Raw genomic sequence first — 19,237 nt, 5'->3', positions numbered from 1 at the left:
AGAAGAAAGATTTCAATATACATACATATAAATCCTAACTCAGTCACACAAGATTCACACTGTGGTGTGTGTGCTATCCTGCTACAGGAGAAAGTCGCAGTCGCCAGTGAGCGAAAAAACCTCGTATTTATGTTAACAGAAACAAGCTTGAGGGAAAAACTCCGTGACGACGGTGAAAATCCTGTACTCAGGTCAAACTGAGCGAAAGTTCACTACATTTACATTAACAACTAATTGTTATGTAGTGTAGTGAATGTAATACACGGTGTAGGTGTGACAGTTGTAGTGTAACTGTACCTACGTGTAAAATGACACAGTAATACAAATTTATAGGAAAATAATGACGACAAGGCAGAAGAGAAGGGGCGGCAGCATGCGAGAGGAACGACCAGCTGATCTGCACCGAAATGTTGCACTCACCAGCTACACCTGCGAAAGGAATTAAGGTGGAGCATCAAAACTGTTATTTCTCTCTCTCTCTCTCTCTCTGCCTAGCAATCAGTATTTATGTCATTATTAACCAGGAAACGTAATTCTTGAATTCACAAATTGCTTAGAACCCTTATGGCTTACTGGTTAACGCTTATTAACTAGGAAATGTGCCAGTTCTTGAATTACTCAAATCTCTTAGAACGGGCAGTTTACTAGTTAACCTAACATTATTAACCAGGAAACTTGCCAGTTCTTGAATTCACAAATTGCTTAGAACGGGCGGTTTACTGGTTAACCTAACTCTACACTTACGACTAATACAGGAAGCTGAAAATTGCTACGCAATCTCGGGCAGGTCACGTTTTAACACCCACCGTGGGTGTGAACACTCATGTGGGTAATGTGCGTTCTCCGGGAATCCTCAGAGAGGCCCACAGCTCGAGACGTTCCACAAAGTAATTCGTACACAGCCTTGGACTGTCTCTGCAGGGTTCTCAAACTTCCCCCTTAACTTATGGTATACATGTATGTACAGGCCCTGGATATACTGTGTCCTGTAGGGCCAACGAGTGAGACGTCTGGTCTACACTTTTAACTAGGAACCAGGCTGGTCCTTGGATTACTCAATTCTCTGAGGACGCCTATCTTACGGAACCCAGAATGCAACAATTGCCCATGTTAGTCAGCAGTTAGCAGGCGAGACATCAGGTCTGCACCTACGTTATCACTTCCCTTGATGTATCTCACAACAAGGTTAAACTGCTGTAAATACAGTGTCCAGCATGTCAATCTAGCATTAGCCGTCTTGGTCGTGCTAAGACTAGTGAGTGGCATATGATCAGTTTCCAGAGTAAATGGTGCCCCAAAAAGATAATAATAATATTTTTTAACACCATCAACCACAGCCAAGAGTTCCTTCTCAACAGTACTGTAATTCCTCTCGGCAGGTTTTAGCCTACGGCTGTGGTATGCCACTGGGAAGATTCCACCTTCCGATTCCTGCATCAATACGGCACCTACTCCATCTTGTGAAGCATCAGTGCGCAGTATGAAAGGTGTGCTGGAATCAGGCAACTGCAAGATAGGCTCCTTGCACAACACGTTCTTAAGAGCGATAAAGGATCTCTCTTGCGCTTCTCCCCATTCAATGGTGTTTGGAGCATATTTCCGTAGCACCTCGTACAACGGTTGGGCAATGAGAGCAAAGTTGGGGATAAAACTCCTATAGTATCCCACTAGGCCAAGGAATGCCCTAACCTGTTTCTTGGTCACAGGTCTCGGGGCTTCTCTAACCTTCCTGATCTTGTCACCCTGACACCGGCAGTGATTGTTGCCAACAATATGTCCAAGGAACTCCACCTCACTGTGAGCAATCTGACATTTGCTAGGCTTCACAGTCATGTTGAAACTCTGGAGTCTACTGAAGACAATTTCCAAGAGTCTGAGGTGCTCCTCCAACGTGGCGGAATGAACGAGGACATCGTCAACGAACATCTCTACTCCTACAATACCATGGAGCTCTTGTCTCATGGCACAATTGAATACTGCTGGGGAATTGGTAAGTCCAAATGGGAGGACTTTATACTGGCACAACCCCCTAGGAGTAGCAAAGGCAGTGAACTGACGGCTCTCAGGGTGAAGGGGAATCTGGAAGAATCCCTTCGCCAAATCGAGCTTCATAAAATATCGTGACCCTGCCAGCTTGGAGAAGATGGCAATGTGGTCAACCATCGGCTCAGCATCCACTTTGGTGATTGCACTGAGCCTTCTATAGTCGCCACAAATCCTGACTCCACCATCTTTCTTGCGAACTACTACCATCGGACTACAGTAAGGAGATGAGGACTTTTCGATAATGCCTGCAGTCTCCATGTCGGCAATTTCCTTGTCTACTGCGTCCTGTAGTCGCATGGGAATCAGATATGGCTTAACCTTTATGGGAGCATTGCAGGTCAACTCAATTTTATGACACGCAACCTTTGCAAGTCTAGGTTGGTCTGAGAAGACATCAGCATACTGACAGAGCAGTGACCTTAAGGCGTTTTGGTCTCCTATTGCTAAGTCAGGGTTAAGTAGGACATCTCCGACAGTCTCCTCCTGACGGGACTGAGCGGTTAAGGGCTCGTCATCATGGTCATCAGCTGGGATCACCGCGGCTGCCCCGGTTTCTTCCAGTGGCTGGTCACTATCATCAGCTACTCGTAGGCCAGTCTCCTCGGGGTCTGACTCATGATAAGCCTTCAACATGTTAATGTGGAACCTTTTACGAAGATTCCTCATCTGAATTATGTAGTTGAGGTCTGAAATGCGCTCTACTACATCAAATGGACCCTTCCACTGCGCCAACAACTTGTTCTGGGCAGTGGGGAGTAATACCAAGCATTTATCGCCTGGACCAAACTTCCAAAGCTTTGCCTTCTTATCGTAATAAGCCTTTTGAACTTCACGCGCCTTGATCAGTTCTTCCTTAGCTAACTCGCACGTCGACTGGAGGCGGTCAGCCAAATCAAGGACGTAGGTGTAGGTGGTCTTGACTTCAGGGTCGGGTTCTTCATTGTCCCATAACTCACGAAGGACTTGAAGTGGGCCCCGGACAGACCTTCCATACACCAGTTCAAAGGGTGAGAATTTCAATGAATGCTGTGGGGCTTCTCGATAAGCAAACAGAAGAGGAGCAATGAACCGCGGCCATTCCTTTGGCTGTTCGGCGGTCATGCGCCTCAACATCTTCTTGAGAGTTCCATTGAACCTCTCACACAACCCGTTACACATGGGATGATACGGCGTAGTCCGTAAACCTCGGATGGACAGCAACCTGAACGCTTCGTTCATCATTGCTGAAGTGAACTGCGAACCCCGGTTGCTTAAGACCTCCTTAGGGATACCTACACGACAGAACACTTCAATTAATGCCTCAGCAACAGTGACGGCCTCTATATTCTTAAGGGCCACGGCTTCAGGCCACCGTGTGCTGAAATCAACAATAGTGAGGATATACTTTGATCCATCACTAGCCCTAGGGAAGATTGGCCCAACTATGTCAACTGCTACTCTCTCGAATGGTTCAGAGATTATGGGCATTGGTTTCAAAGGCGCAGGACGGACACGTCCCTGGTCAGTGGTATGCTGATACACATCACAGGAACGTACGAGCCTCGTTATTTCCCGTCCCATTCCTGGCCAGAAAAAGTCAGCATGGATGCGGTCAGAGGTCTTCTTTTGACCCATGTGACCTCCCATCGCTGAACAATGACCTAATTCAAACACTGCTCGGCGATACTTTGCAGGAACGACAAACTGCAGTCGAATCTCACCCTGGGGTGTCTGTGACTCACGGTACAGCCGTCCTCGCTTACGAAGGAACCTGGCTTGTCCTCCCCGTGAATACTTGATCACTTTACCCTCCAGCTTCTTGCACACTGAGGCAAGTGTCGAGTCAGTCTGTTGCTCTTGGACAACATCTTGACTACGAATCAGATCTTGCGGCGTTGCAACGGTCAACGGAGTGACGCGATTTGGAGCCTTGGCAATGGCTCGTGTTACCGCAGCAGCCGAAATCTGAGTAGCAACATCTACGGCGCAACTATTTTTGACACCATAAATATTTCCTACTATGAGGTCAAATAGAGGTTCTGGCATGACAACTGCAAGTGTCGTACCAGTATAAAATGGAGATGCCACCTGGATACGTGCCTCAGGAAACAATCTCACTGATCCATCAATAAGTCTAACTTGGATCTGTCGACCTGTATACTCATCAGGCCGAACTAAACTCTGCTTAACAGAGCAACCTGAGGAACCATTGTCCCTCAGAACATTTACAGAAACACCTCCCACAGACCCTGGCTGAACAAGAAAGGCAGTGTTGCTGGTGGAAGGGTCTGAGGAGGTAGCAGCCAGTCATTCATGAGACTGCGGAACAACCGATGCAGCAAACGTGGCGCCCTGGGAACTAGGTGTCTGAGGAGTCGTACTCACCATCTGAGGAGGTGGAGCATTGACTGCCTGTAGAGGAGAGTTCATAGTCGGAGGGGGACTTGTAAACTGTTGGGAAGTACCTGTACTGGTAGAGATGGCACCACCGGGTACTTGTTGTGGAATGAAGGCTGCATTTGCCTCCTGCCTCCGATACACTAATTGACCTGACTGAGGGTTATGTGGCTTGTCCTTGTATTGCTGCTGCTGCTTGGGGAACTGCTGGTTGGGGTGCTTGTTGTACCGCTTCCAAGCAGGCTGCTGTGTATTTTGCCCCTGGTCCTTCGGCTGTTTGCTTGGACCTTGGTCATTACTGTGAGAACGGCCTTGTTGCTGGGGTTCAGTCTGAGACGGCTTCCCAGACTTGGCAGTATCTTTTCTGCTGTTCCAGGTGTTTTGCTTACGAGTTTGATACCCGTATGCAGTAAAGAATGCGTCAGCCTTTTCTACCATTTGGCTGGCATCTTTCACCTGGCAGATCTTAAGCTGTGCTATGAGCTCAGCAGGCCACGACCTCTTTAGCTGTGTACGCAGCATAAGGTCAATTATCCCCTCACGCGTGGAAGGAGTTTCATCTTTCTCCATCCACTCACCTAGGTAAGCAGTGAGACGGTCGAGGAACTGAACAGCTGTCTCCTTGTCTTGGAGACGAGTTCGCATGAACTGAACTTTGGCGTCGTCTACTGTGAGACCATACGCCTTAATGAGCGCAGCTTTCATCACTTCATACGTGAGATTATCTCCACGAATTCTGTGGAGAATATCGAGGGCAGGGCCCTCAAACAGGCTAAGAAACTGAAGCCGCTTAGCTGCATCATCGAGCTGGTAAAGTTGAGCCATGTCTTCAAATCGAGCTATGTATGGCTCGAATCGCTCGCCATCTTTGTACGGGGGAAGCTTGATGTGTGGGGTCGCCATAACATGTGCAAGGAGAACGCTCGTGGAGCTTGAACCAACAGCACCAGATGTGTCTGAAGCCAAGGAATCTCTCTTGAGCTTCAGCACTTCAAGTTCATGTTTTTCTCGTGCTTCTCGCTCGGCACGTTCGTGTTCTCGTTCTCTGTCTCGTTGTTCACGCTCGTGTTCGCGCTGTTCTCGCTCGTATTCGCGCTGTTCTCGCTCGTATTCGCGCTGAATCTTACGCTCTTCATGTGCATCATTCTCGCGCTGCTGGTCCATATTATGCCGTGAGAGTATGTACTCTTTAATTTCAGTTGGGTCTGTAAGACCCATATCTTTGGCTTCCTGTAAAAATATGGTGGTAGCCATGTCGCTAATTCAATCTAAATAACTAGCGACTCAGTACTGATTGCTGCTTCGCAAACGAATGCTAATAAACACAAGTAAAAAGTACAGACACAAGCTAGTGGTGACCAGTCTTATCTAGTTAACTGGATAAGAATAAAGCAAAAATGCAAATGACTGGGAAGACTCAATAATTAACACAATGGGTACGGCGACTTCCCAGAAGCGAATAAAATCGTCTGGCGTTACCAAGAATAAAGTACTAAATAGTGTTAAGTACTCTGTGGATTAATAAAGCAAAAATTCACTTGCTAAATTAACGGTAAACACCAGTAAACTTGTGCCTATAAACTTTAATGATAAATACCTAATATGAACGAGTGAGCACTATCTCGTAAATAGCTTTAAAGCTAGGAGTTAATATCCTGGAATGAGGTCGCCAATTGTCACGGGGTTTTTAAAATAAAGGCTTATTTTATTTAATTGATAATAATATTCAATAATATTGAAAAGCAGGGACAATGATTGTCTTACTAAATCAAGCAACGATTACTTTACACTAGCTTGCTTCGCACGATTCTCTAAGAACGAGAATTTATAAACTTTCTCGACAGTACACAGCAGAGACTAATCACTCAATTGCTGTTTATTTGTACTGTAGCCTCTGGAGAAAGTTACTTCACCCCTGACAATAAATATCTAATACTAATAACAGTATCAGGTTCTTGCTGATGCTTAACTCCTAGGAGGCACAACGGATTTTAAGCTTAATACAACAAGACTGGCCTAAGTACCAGTTATGAATGACAAACGTTTATGCAAGCTAGGAGCTAGGAGAAATAGGCTTAATTGCGGAGAAATGAAACAAGAGTTTACATTACATTAAGCTCAAGAAAAAAAGAACTGTTAAATTTATTGATTACAAAATAAATTTGACGTTACATTTCAAAATCAAATTAATGAGATCGCACTCACTCACTCACACAAGAGCTAAATTCTTACGCCTAGGAAAGAACACAACATGCGGCGCAGCCGGCCAGCATGTAAGGAAACAGCTCACTTAACTGAACTCTTAAACCTAGGAAAATACAAAAATGAAATACTGGTCGATGAATGCGGTGTATCACTCAAAGCTGGAGAACTAAGGTGGGAGCTTGGAGAACTGTAAGTGGAGTTTGGGTACTAGCTGACCTCTCACACTGCAGCACAGGTCCTCTCTCCGTCACAGCAAACACTTGACTGAATAAGTCGTGGGAAAGAAAAGCAGAGCACTAGGCCGCATTTTTCTAACGGTCGAGTGAGCGAAACGCGCTCAAAACAAATCGCTCAGCGGAAGCGCCAATGTCTCACACAAGGACGATCACTTATGACACTGACAAATTGATTTGAAAGGACTCCCGCCGATGAGCGGTTAACTGAACGATAAACAGTGAGTTTTCCACTAATAGTTCGTGGCTTCTCACAAAAGGGAAATGTCGCGAATTTGATTCGTGACAATACATACATGCTATATGTAGCCATATACACATAAAAAATGTAGGCATATGTACCTAATACATAAATAAGCTTATACACCTAATATATACATAAGCTTTATATACATAATGTATACAGAGACATATAATAATAATATATACACAAACATATATACACAATATACTGTATACACAAGCATATATACATACTCTATTCATAACCACATATACATCTATATATATAAATGAGCGTCGTTGTTTGTTTGTTTTTGTGTCCTTCAATGACGCCCAAACCAAAAGCCAGAGACCCCCAGACCCGTATATATTCTGAATCAGGGTGACCCAAGGATGGTTTGACGGGGGTCAAACTTCAGATCTGGGTTATTTGAGGTCACTGAAAGTATTCGCCTTTTTGGCCCGGCAACGCCGGGTATCCCTGCAGTCCAATTTTTGGCATGGAGACTCACATGACCTCCAGTTCAGACACAGGTTATGTGAGGTTGACCTCCGAGGTCATTTGAGGTAACCAGTCGAAGGTCATTTGAGGTACCGGTAATACACGCTCGAACGACTGGACCCAGTAGCCCAATGATAGGCACGCAGACATACATGACCTCCAGTACAGACATAGGCTATGAGAGGCTGACCTCCTAGGTCATTTGAGGTCAACATTAATAGTTAACAACTTAACAAGTGCTCACAAATACTGTGCGCTAGTCTGCGAAAGCTGAAATAGAAAGTTCCTGGACCTCTTATAATCCCTCTTCAAAAGCAGAAGAGGTACTACATGGTCCTTCTAGAGGAGAAAGAACGATTGAACTAGAACAAATTGGATTACAGTGTGTGCCTTTTTGGCCTGGCAACACCGGGTACCCTTGCTAGTAATGAATATATAAGCATATAGGTTTTTTTCTTATGTATCCGACTCTGGGTATAGGCTTCAAGGCCTGCTCTGAGGGTCCAGTAGTCCTCCTACTTATAATACACCTCTACATGTCACCACTTCGGCAACAACACCCACTGTCCATACTGAATACACCAGTCCTGCTGTCACATGCAGGACTGGTGTATCGGTATTAGTGGGGATATTTTTATGACATGTCGACGGGTCTTCTGGTAGATCAGTAAAGTCTGCTTTTATCAAATTCAAATCCTTAAACTGTTCCCTGCCCCAATGGGGATTTGAACCTGGGTCCGATAGGACTGCAGGTCACCTCTCTACCGACTGAGCTACCGCCACGCATATATACATAATGTATACATACAATATATAAGCTTATGTACATAATACGAGTAAATACGCATAAATACATTATATATATATATATATATATATATATATATATATATATATATATATACAAAATATGTGTAAGCATATTATGTGTGGCAATAGTGACACAATGTCATTATGTAACGATTGACCTTCATTCAATGGTATACATAATGACACTGTGTCACTGTTGTGACAAAGGTTGGAATATTTTCGTTAAAGCAGAGAGTTTGTGGATCGTCAGAACCGATCCCTGATTCGTTTGGTTAATGCAATAATGACAGGAACATAAACCTTACGTGTTTATAATGTAAGGCTTAAAATGCCATGTTAATATGAATTAATTGACGTCTAAAACCACACGTAACCTGTGATAACAATAAACAACTGTACTTCCTTGTAACACAAGGTCCAACTTCCAGTGCGTATGTCGCGACACAGCTTTCAGCAGGATGAAACAGTTGGCAGGTATACCGAAGTATTGTATGTTATTGATTTGTTACACACAGGATTACACACAGGAAAGAAAACAGCAACAGACCTTATGGTCCTTTCGAGGCTGCTTGTTAGAGAAAACTATGACTACAAGATCTAACTCTACATGCTGAAGGATATGGATAGTAATGTAAGAAGGCCCCCCCACCACCAAACCCTCCAGGAAAAAGTGAGAAAAACCACCATGCACCATGGAAAAACTGACATGGAAATTTTATAGGAAACACTGGAGGGAAAAGTCACATTCTATAATACTTTTTCTATAAGCTACCCGATTGAGTAACCTGAAAGAGAAAGTAAACAAATAAAATAATAGTTACGGCATGACATTATAAACCGGTACATTGAGTTAATGGGAAGTCTGTGGACATAACGTGGAAGCTACACACTGCACAGTGTGGATGTTTAGGGGTGATGCGGCAGCCTTGCCTGGCGCTTTTAAGGTAGGCAGCAGTCAATCAGGCCCTAGCTCCCTTCACTCCACTGAGACAAGGAACTCTCCCATGTGGGACAAGTACACAAGTTTCATCCTGAAGCAGTGACCCCTGGTACATTTAAAAAAAATCCCAATGGTGGTCACTTGACTAACAGGGACCCTCAGTGATCCACAGCCCATCACAGGTCGAAAGTAAGAGTAGTGACCGTTAACTCAGGGTTATCCATGCAAATCCTAATCTGTGCTTATATTGCTTTCTTTGCGTTGGGGAGATTGAAAAATATATAAGACGGGTGTCTTAGATAAAAGGGGACTGCACAGTGAACAGTGTGGATGTGCAATGCACAGAGTGGATGTTTAGGGGTGGTGCAGCAACCTTCCCTGGCGCTTTTTAGGTAGGCAGCAGTCAATCAGGCAATAGCTCCGTTCACTCCACTGAGACAAGGAACTCTCCCATGTGGGACAAGTACACAAGTTTCATCCTGAAGCAGTGACCCCTGGTACATTAAAAAAAAATCCCGATGGTGGTCACTGGACTAACAGGGACCCTCAGTGATCCACAGCCCATCACAGGTCAAGAGAAAGAGTAGTGACCGTTAACTCAGGGTTATCTGTGCAGATCCTAATCTGTGCTTACTGTATATTACCTCATTTGCTTTGGGTAAATCGAAAAACGTATAATGACGTGACATGACGCTATGTTAAGTTTGCGGGGTGTCCTGTAGACACAAGGGGACTGCACAGTGTGGATGTTTAGGGGTGGTGCGGCAGCCTTGCCTGGCGCTTTTAAGGTAGGCAGCAGTCAATCAGGCCCTAGCTCTGTTCACTCCACTGAGACAGGGAACTCTCCCATATGGGACAAGTACACAAGTTTCATCCTGAAGCAGTGACCCCTGGTACATTTAAAAAATCCCGATGGTGGTCGCTTGACTAACAGGGACCCTCATTGATCCACAGCCCATCACAGGTCGAAAGTAAGAGTAGTGACCATTAACTCAGGGTTATCTGTGCAGATCCTAATCTGTGCTTATATTGCTTTGTTTGCACTGAATAAATTGAAAATGTATAATAACGTGACGCAACACTATGTACTGGTACGTTGTTTACGGGGTGTCTTGTAGACAAAAGGGGCATGAACTTACATGTACCGTAGCTATAAAAGCAAGTTATTCGGACAGAAAAAGAGGCAGCTGAGGATTCTCATGCAAATACTTGTCTAATTTGTTTTTGAATGTCTCAATTGAGATACTGTTCATGGTATCTGAGGGTAATCCGTTCCAGATATTTACAACTCTGTTAAAGAAGAAGTATTTTGCTTCATGGGATTGGAATCACTTTCCCATAATTTTGCCGCCATTACTTCTGGTTTGACTCGACCGGTCTATATCAAAATATTTATTCATGTCTAAGTTGTCATATCCCTTCATGATTTTGAAAACTTCAATAAGGTCCCCTCTTAACCTGCGCTTCGTTAGGCTAAATAATTTAAGTTCTTCAAGGCGTTCCTCATATGGTTTGTTTCTAAGTCGTGGTATCATTTTTGTGATTCTTCGCTGAATTTTCTCTAATTTTTCAATGTCCTTTCTGTAGTACGGAGACCAGAATTGCACACAATACTCAAGATGGAGGCGCATTAGCGAGTTGTACAAGGCAAGTATGACTTTTTCCGATTTAAACTCGAAAGTTCTTCCAATAAAACCCACTAGCTTATTTGCAATTTTAACCGCATCGGTACACTGCTTGCTTGGTTTTAGGTCATTTGATATTATCACACCAAGCTCCTTTTCACTGTCTGTACTTGATAACTGAATATCGTTCATTTTGTAATTCGCATGGACATTGTTACTTCCAATATGAAGTACTTTACATTTTTCTGTGTTGAATTTCATTTGCCATTTTTCTACCCAGCTTGCTAAAGTATTAAGGTCATTTTGTAACTGCTGCCACTGTAATTTTGAAGTGACTTTACTGGTTATTTTAGTATCATCTGCAAATTTGGATACTTTACAATTTAGACCCTCATCAATATCATTTATATAGATAATAAAAAGTATCGGTCCAAGTACAGAGCCTTGGGGAACGCCGCTAATCACATTACACCATTTGGATTCCTTTCCGTTTATCACAACTCGCTGTTTTCGGTCTGAAAGCCAGTCTTGTAACCATTTTTGCGTATTTCCTTTTATTCCATGTGCTTCTATTTTTCTCATGAGATGCTTGTGAGGGACAGTGTCAAATACTTTCTGAAAGTCGAGGTAAATTATATCTACTGCTCTTGAGTCATCGTATAATTTGTAAACATCATGGAAGAAGTCCAGTAAGTTAGTTAAGCATGAACGACGATGTCTGAATCCATGCTGCGAGTCTTTAATTATATTATTTTCTTCTAGATAATTAACTATTTTATGTCTTATGATTTTTTCCATTAACTTGCACACTACTGATGTTAAGTTGATTGGTCTGTAATTTCCTGGGTGCGACTCATTTCCTTTTTTGAAAATTGGTGTTACATTTGCTAGTTTCCATTCGCATGGAACTTTCCCAGTACTTAATGATTTATTGAATTAGACAGAGAGTGGCAGCAATAACTCATGTTTTGCTTCTTTGAGAATTCTCTGTGATATTTTATCGGGGCCAGGGGTTTTGTTTATGTTCGTACTATTTATGGCTGAAAGGATATCGTTATTATGAATAGCATAGTTACTAAGGACTGTGCTATTTGCTTGGTTTGTGGGTAACAGTAAGTTTCTGGTGGTGTTTTCTGCTGTAAAAACAGACGCAAAGCAATCGTTAAGAATGTTCGCCATTTCGACCTTATTTTCAGTGTGTTTGCCATTGCTTGTTTCTAGAGGACCTATTGATGTAATCATAACCTTTTTCTTTCTAATGTAACTGTAAAATTCTTTAGGATTTGATTTGCACGTATTAGCAATGTGGATCTCCTGTGCTCTTTTGCTTTGTTTAATAAGTCTTTTCGATACATGGCGTAGATTATCGTACTGTAATTTATCATCATTATTTTGTGTAGCTTTATATTTATGGTATGCCTGTTTTTTGGCTATTAAGTTACTTTTAATTTCACTGGACCACCACTTTGGTTTACTGTTTCCAGCTGGACGTCTGTTACGTAGTGGCACACATGACTTTACCACTTCATTAAATTTGTTGGTGAATATTTCCCATGCTTGGTTTATGTCATCGGTTTCAGACATTTGATTCCAATCTGCAGTTGCAAGTACTGCTCTGAGCCTGCTGAAATTAGCTCTACGATAATCTGGGACCTTTTCTTTGCTCTCCGTTTCTTTTACTTTTTCTGTAGTAATATTAAACTGTATAATTCGATGATCACTGGAACTAAACTCAGGTCCTATTTCAACGTTGTTGACTAGGTTATCATTTGTAGACAAGATAATGTCTTGGATATTGTTTCCTCTCGTTGGGTATTCTATGTGTTGGGAAAGGGCGCTTTCTTGAAGATTCATATAAAGCTCTTGTCCTGAGTGTGCCGTCAGTGGTTCACCCCACTTTGTTACCGGTAGATTAAAGTCTCCAAAAATTACACTATCCTCTTGACAACAAATTTCCGCAATTTGATCATAAAGTTTTTCATCTGTCTCAGTTGACTGTGCTGGAGGACGATAGATGAGACATATATTTATTTTGTATGAATTTATACTTAGTTGAACATAACTGGCATCTATGTTGGTAATACTGGGTTTGGATAGCACAAGGGGATGGAGACTAGTTTTCACATATAGTAAAACACCGCCACCAGCTCGATGTGGTCGCTCACAGCTGAAAATATTGTACCCTGTTAATGAGTATTCCGCTAGAAAGTCACGGTCAGATGTGTTAATCCAGGACTCTGTGATGCCAACGATGTCATAATTTTCTAGGTAAATTAGAGATTCTAAATCCTCAAACTTGTTACGTAGACTACGTGCGTTAACATAGCAGACTCTAATTCCGTTCCAAACAGTTGGTGATCTGACTTTGTGGGTATTTACGTTAAGGTTACTGTTCCTGGACGTGCCGCGTTTTTTTATCTGAAGAGAGTGACTTTATTATGTAAAAGTCTACCTAGCCATGCCGCTCCTACTGAGTTCAAATGGAGACCATCTTTCTGGAATAGAGTATGTTGCTCATAAAACTGGTCCCACAGATTGACAAAGTCGACTCCCTCTTGCGTGCAGAGAAATTTGGTGCTTAATACAGAGGTGTATGATTATATAATATGATCAATACCCGACGTATCATTTCATCATTATCTTGGTTTATGTTGGTTAACAAAGGGGGGAGTGGGAGATGAGAGGATAAGAGAGGCGTGTGGTGGAGACCGGAACGCAGAGAGAAGGGTGGTGGAGGTGAGAGCGAGAATGACTGTGAAAAGACATCGGATCTTTCAACAGATGTTGTTTAGCCTACTATACTATACTAATTTTAACAATATAATATTGAACGTAAGCAAAATTAACACATTATCCACTGTCGGTCTTTCACTTTCATGCCTTTCTCATATCCGTACAATTATGCTGTGGAAAACAGCGCAATCTGACACATCAAATGTCTTCATATATTTACCCCTGCTGGTTCTGAGTGTCTATAAAAACAATACTGACACATTGTAACATCACCAGCTCTGGCCTTTCCTCATCTATCCAACAACGATTAAAATGTGGCTGGGGTAGGGGCGGTGGGTGTCGGGTGTTCTCTCTTATATATCATCATCATTATTATCACTGCAGGACCGGCCTATCCCTACCGAAGCAGGGACGATACAGCCAATGTATCTCTACCCAGTGGCTTAGGTTGTCTGGTAGAGACTGCATGTAGGGTGACAAGCGCTTGTGAATGTCATTGTAGTGTTGTAGTGGCTTTGGATGTGTATGTAGTCTGTGAACCAAGTGTAATCGGCCCGCCTTAAGCCGACTGGGTGGAAGCATACTAGTATGCGACATTGGTTCAACCACAACACCCCTTATGTCCGCCAAAGCGGTCAGTGGCTCGGTGAACGCTTCCCAAATTTTTTACAGTTCTGGCAGGAGGCGAACCCGCGTCCACCAGCGTGCGAAACGCACACTCTACCACTGTACCATAAAGGCTCTCACTTATATTTACTGCATATATATATATATATATATATATATATATATATATATATATATATATATATATATATACCTAGGCTGCTTCCCCAAGGAAAGGGAGGTAGCCGAGACAGGACGACACACTCCCAATGCAGTCTTTCACTCAAACACATTCATTCGCATCTTCGCTCCAAAGGGGGGAAAAGGGACAGATCCTCACCGCACCACACTGCACGAGGGTCAACTGCGCAGTGCAATCAGTGACATCCACAGCAGGGTCCGACAGCATAGCTGGTTTAACCCTGCCACATCATAATAGACCCATCCCCTTACCTGCACCTGACCTGATTTGCTGATCAGACCAAATGTGGGAGAATATCCTCTCAGGGCTGTGTCATCATTTATTCATTCACAAATTCTCTCCATTTATTTCTGTCACTCACAGCCACTCTTCCTTGCTCAACAGACATCCCTCTTGCATCCAACGCTCTCTTCACATTGTCCGTCCATCCTATTCATGGGGTCCTTCTCAGCCTTACACCTCTCACATCAGATCTGCTTATCATTTTCACCAATCGCTCATTATCCATTCTCGCCATATGCCCAAACCATCTCAACACCCTCTGCTCAACTCGATCAGCCATCTCCCGAACAACTCCAGTTCTCCATTGCACTTCATCATTTCTCACTTGATCCATACGCGTCACTCCACACATACTCCTCAGACACCTCATCTCCATTACATTCAAACTTTTCCTCTCTGCTACACCCATATTCCATGTTTCAGCCCCATATAATGCAGTCGGTACCACAGCACCCTCATACAGCCTTCTCTTCACATCCATTCTAAGCAAACGACATCTAAACACTTTTTTTATTCCTCCCAGCACCTTTCCTACTTCATTCATTCTAAACTTCACTTCTGCATCTATTCTTCCATCCACAGTAACATGTGATCTTAAATAATTAAAACACTCTACCTCCTCAAGCAACTTACCATTCAAAACTATATTCATCCTCCTACCATCTACCGACCTCGTACACTTCATCACTTTACTCTTATTCTCATTTACTTTCAATTTCCTCCTTTCACACACCCTTCCAAACTCCTCTACCAACTGTCTCAATCGCTCCTCTGAATCAGCCACCAGTGCAGTATCATCTGCAAACAGCAGCTGCTTCAGATTCCACTCTCCATCATCAACATGCACCAGACTCAGACCACCTAAAACTCTTGCATTCACCTCCCTTACAACACCATCCATATAAATATTAAACAACCAAGGTGACATCACACATCCCTGCCGCAGCCCCACTCTCACAGGAAACCAATCACTCACAGTATTTCCAACTCTTACACACGTTCTACTATTTACATAAAAACTTTTTGCCCCTTTCAGTAACCTACCATCAAGTCCATACAATCTTAAAACAGTCCACAAAACCCCCCTATCAATTCTATCATACACTTTCTCTAAATCCATGAATACCCAAAACACATCCTTGCCTTTTGCTAAATACTTTTCTCACACTTCTCTTACAGCAAACACCTGATCCACACATCCCCTCCCTCTCCTAAAGCCACACTGCCCATCACCAATCACTCCCTCTGTACCCTCTCTAACTTCCATAATTAACACTCTATCATAAACCTTACCTACAACACTCAACAGACTTATACCCCTAAAGCTAATACAATCATACTTATCACCCTTGCCTTTATACAACGGGACCACACAAACACTTGCCCAGTCAACTGGCACCATACCTGTCACAAAGCACACATTCAACAATCTTACTAACCAGTCAACAATAGTCACTCCACCACCCTTCAGGCATTCCACAGCACATTCATCCATACCTGCAGCTCTCCCTTTTTTCATCTCCTTTACTCCTCCCGCACTTCCTCCTTCGTGATCAAAGAATCATTCAACTCTCCCAACATATTTATTCCTTGCACCCTTCCATCCACCACAATCTCAGTCACCCTTTCCTCCTCTACATTTAACAGTCTTTCAAAATACTCTGCCCATCTCTTCCTTACTGCATCCATCTCATTAAACATCCTTCCATCCTCTGCTTTTACTCGCTCTTCCTTCCCAGTCTCTCCCTTTTGCACCCTTTTCACCTCCTTCCAGAACATTTTCTTATTCTGTTGAAAATTATCAGTCAACTGCCTACCCCACCTCTCATCTGCTGCCACTTTAGCATCACGCACAGCCCTTCTCGCCCTATTCCTCTTTTCCTTATACCTCTCATATGACACTTCATCCTTCCTCTCCAGTCACACTTCATATGCACGTCTCTTCTCAGTCACAGGCGTACTTACTTCCTCGCACCAACATTCACTTCCTTTTCTTACACCACCACCCACACGTCTCACACCACACACCTCTTCCACATGCCCCACCACAGCACTCTTAAACAACTGCCATTCCTCCTCCACACTGCCATTTTCCTGATCTTTCACTGCGTTCCACTCATCTTTCAATTTCTCCTGATACTCTATCATTTTCTCTCTCTTATTCAACACACTTTCAAAACATCCCTGCCACACCTTATTCTTCTAGCTCTTACCCATCTCTTACCTACTCTTAACTTTCCCTCCACCAGGTAGTGGTCAGACATACCTCCACCCTCCCCTCTCAGAACTCTCACATCCAACAATCTTCCTATTACATTCCTGGTCACAACCACACAGTCCATCAATGCTCTATCAACAACCCTTCCACCCTCCTGTCTCACCCGTGTATACTTATAAGCATCTTTCTTCTGAAACAGGGTATGATATATATATATATATATATATATATATATATATATATATATATATATATATATATATATATATATGTATATATATATATATATATATTTATAATATATATATATATATATATATATGATATATATATATATATATATATATATATATATATATATATATGACAAGCCAGATGATTTCCTGTACATCAGAGAACCATTTACTACGCTGGGTGGTAACCATATAACCAGATTTTGACGCCTGGTGATTTAGTGGGTAATTATTGCGCTCCAATCGGATTGAGCCGGTGAAGGTTTATATCCAAGGGATGGTTGGGGTTTATTGCTCACGTAATGCCACTCAGGGATGAATGAGGCTGGTCACTCTCATCTTAAATGTCAGGACCAACTCCTTAGCCCCGGGCTCCTACGCTCCTTATGGGGCAATGTAGGATTGGATGATGAATGATGGAATATATATATATATATATATATATATATATATATATATATATATATATAGTGTTACATAGCCTATGATTTCATCATCCTTTGTGTAATTCTAACGTACAGTATGCTGCATGTTTGATCACGAGCGTGTTCTACCTCACTCCCCCCCTCCTCCCTTATAGTAGAGTAAGTCGTTGTTTCTGTTGTTCAGAGCAGGAGTGTCAACTCTTTGTCCCCTCTGGCTTCATTTGCGCGTCCTTCTTACAAGTTGTATCAAGCTCTGCCGGCCCCTATATAATGAGCTCAGTCTCTGTATTAATTGCCACTTAGATCTACTCCTCATTTTGCTCTCATCTCTGTCCTCCCCTGTACAGTTGTTATTTTTGTGAGTGCTCAGGAAGTCTCCAACCATCTAGCAGCTGTGTAATTTGAGTATGTGTTATTACATTTTTCTTGTACTGTATAGCATAAGGTATTGATTCGTGGGCCTGGTGAGGTTTTTGTGATTCATGAGTTTTAAGTGTCAGCCATTATTAATAATATTTTGTATCTGTAATAATATATCTTGCATTCACTGAGTATTATCTGGTATTCTCATTTTATCAGGGCTGACTTAGATAAATTTACTCTTGCTAATTTCGTGTTAATAGAGGCTATTGCAGTTAACCATAAATTTAACCTGTTTTTTTGCCATTACATTATCCTTATGAGTCCTGAATGTTTAGTTGTTAGTTTGTGCATTAAACTTTAACCTGTAATTTTACCTAACTCTTTTGTTTTGAACCTGGAACTTTGCGGGACAGTTTTCTCTGTTCCGTAACATAAATTTGGCGACCTCTTATCAGGATATTCAGGATATTATCATAAGGATATTGCTTGATATTTTGTGACTGTGATTTATTCATGATGTCTACTATTACTACTCTTGATGAAGCCAAAGATTTTTTGTCAAATGTGCAAACAGTGTGTGATGTAGAAAACAGAACAAAGAATGAACTTAAGCTTGTTGCTCAACAATTGGGAATTGCTGTTCGCTCTCATCATTCTAAAGATCAAATTGTTGACATGATTAATGAAAGCTTGTTTAATGTAACTCCTCCAAATGAGCAAACGCAGGTTGAATTAGCTAAGTTACAGCTAGCCCTGCAGGAGGCTCGTACTAAGGAGGCTGAATTTCAGGCAAATGCTCGTATTCAGGAGGCACAGGCTCAGGCACAAATTGAACTTGCTAGGATTCAGGCAGACCATGAGTATATATCGCATGAAACAAGGTGGAACTGGATCATCTAGCTCTGATGATTTTGATGTGGCTAATAATGTTAATCATGTCCCTCCTTTTAATGAATCTGATTTAACAAAGTATTTTCAGTTGTTTGAGAAAGTAGCTACAGGTTTTAATTGGCCCAAAAAGTATTGGCCAGTACTCCTTCAAACTGTTCTCACCGGTAAAGCTCAAGTAACTTATGCATCTTTGCCTCAGGATCAATGTGATAATTATGATGTAGTTAAGAGCTTGATTCTTAAGGCCTATGAACTTGTTCCTGAAGCCTATAGAGTAAAATTTAGGACAACTTATAAGCAAGATAAGCAATCCCATGTTGAGTAT

The sequence above is a fragment of the Coenobita brevimanus genome, chromosome 70 (assembly GCF_032717465.1).
Source record: "Coenobita brevimanus isolate Jiangsu-jjx chromosome 70, ASM3271746v2, whole genome shotgun sequence".
Lineage (NCBI taxonomy): Eukaryota > Metazoa > Arthropoda > Malacostraca > Decapoda > Coenobitidae > Coenobita > Coenobita brevimanus.
Note: the sequence above shows the minus strand (reverse complement) of the source record.